A 2,393-nucleotide genomic window follows, 5' to 3' on the forward strand; every position below is an offset into this window, starting at 1 on the left:
CCTCGAGGCGCGATGTGTGCCTCATGACCGGGGGCGGGGTAGGGGTCCACATGGTATGTCCCTCGGTGCGAGTACAACCAAACGTGCTTGGCAGGAGCTCGAGTAATATGAAATCTTCCAGGAAATTCCCTTAACGGTAATAGCCATTCCAATTTCCCTTTTCCTTTCTTTAATTTCATTCGAAATGGTACAAATTCGTACGTATTCCTTGTTGTCAACCTTATCTTAAGGGATTTTGAAAAATTCTCCGAGTCCCACATTCATTGAGGTTTTTTGGATTTTTGGGGTTGTATAATCCGTGTCCCTTTCACTGATCCTCGACGGTTTTGGAGGCTAGAAAAAAGTGCACCCTTAGTTTTTGGGAGCTCTTGTTTCGATAGATGAAACTTCATTATTTTCTAGCTATTTCAAGGTGGAAGCCGTCCTGGTTAGCTACTCGGCAAAAGGTAATCTTTTTTCTCCTTCCATTTTCTCGAGTATTGACTAGTTTCTAGCTTTGTTTCTTAAGTTTATGATTCATATGTGTTGTATTTCCTCATGTATTTAGTTCGTAATTTAATTACATTTTCAACAGCTTAATTGTATTTCCTCATGTTTTGATTAGTATGAATATATTGCATCTCTTGCCTTCCTGTTAGTTTCTTTAGTCGATATTAATGTCTGTTGTCTCACATGGATTATGACTGAAACTTTGAGTTTATTCTTAGTTTTTGTCGAGATGTATAAGCTTCCATTGTATATATGTTCATATATGAACTTGTGATAAGCTGTTAAGGTTGGGCTTAATGAAGTCATCTTGGTTGAGTCTGCTTGCTTAATAATCAGGTCGACAAGACGTCTCCTTCAACACATATATATGTACACACATGCGTTAATTAATGCGAGTCTATTTGGCTTTTTGTTTGATTAAAACACATGGTATATTTTGTATAACTGTCCAGATAGACTTCCTGAAAGCTTGCAAATGCTCCCTTTTTATGTATGAATTTGTTTCTAAAAAATGGTCTGTCCCTGTTGAATCAAGGAGGATACCATCGACTGATAGATCTAACGAATGAATTGTTACCTGCCTGCATATTTGAGGTTTTTTCTATTGGGATTTTCTTTACTTTGTTTTGGCTTGATTTCCAATTTCAGTCTCTTCTCAATGAGTATTTATGTAAGTTGGCTTCTCTGTTTTTTGTATTTTGAGATTGTCCAATGAAAATTGAATCCAACATCTCCCATTGATGAATATTTTTGAGATGATTACTGTACTTGGACAATGCAAATCAAGGAGGCAATAATGTTTCAGGATGCGTTTTCTCTTCTTTTGTGCTTGTTTTAAATAAGGAAACTATGGGTCTGGCATATCAGTATAAGATTTTCATTTTAGTAACCGTGTACGTTGTCGATGGTCATCATGATTGATTTCTGCTCTACCACTGAATTCATTGCCTAATTACATTAGGCTTTGGGCCTATGAGTAGCCTTGAATTATTCTCTCAAGACCATCCTCCATTTATAGAGTTGTGCTTTTCTTTACAAAGCCAAAACCAACTCCAAATAGGATTACTATTCCAATCCTTTTCGTAATAGAATTGGAAACCAAATAAAGAGAATAATTCCAATCCTTTTTCAAGTAGGATTAGGAACATGGGCAATAGCCCAACAGTAACATTATACTTACACTTGCTTTACCCTAGCTTTAACATTTAATATTTATGAGGATGAACTCATATTTTTAAATTCCATATTCATATCAGTTCTCATGGCTGTTTTCCTGACGTTAGTATTAGTAGTAGAGGTTTACCATTAGCTTGGAATAGCGTCTCCTTCAAAGTAGTATCTGGTATAGGCTATTACACGGATTTGAGCACTTTCTATCAGTTTAAGGGAACTTTTTACTTCACATCATCTATCATCATACTCCCTCCGTCCCATATTATAAGTGTCACGACCCAATTAAGGATCATGACCGGCGCTAAGGGGGAGAATCCCAAAGCAAGCCTCACCAAAATTCTACAGAAAATTGGGCAGAGTTTCCTTTGTTTTTCGGCCTATCTTGGATTTTTCCTGTCTCAGAATTTCACAACACAACTAATAGCAACTATAAACCACCATTTAATATCCATCAATGATCAAATTATTGCGCAATAAAACCAATTCATCTCCAAATCACGGAAAAAAAGTTCCAAACTAGTCACTTGACTACAATTCGAAGGACTAATTTTGACTCAAATCAAAAGAATGACAAATGGAGCAACTCTAAGAGTTTTTAAAAGAAACTAAATAAACATAACAAATCAATAGTTCTCTTGCCACGCGAAGCAATGCGGGGCTCACCAGATGCTACCAACTCACACGCTAGTTAATGAAATCCTCTTCAATACCACTTGAATTCTCTGTAAAAA

This window comes from Solanum tuberosum, unplaced genomic scaffold, assembly GCF_000226075.1.
Source record: "Solanum tuberosum cultivar DM 1-3 516 R44 unplaced genomic scaffold, SolTub_3.0 scf00265, whole genome shotgun sequence".
NCBI classification, from domain to species: Eukaryota; Viridiplantae; Streptophyta; class Magnoliopsida; order Solanales; family Solanaceae; genus Solanum; species Solanum tuberosum.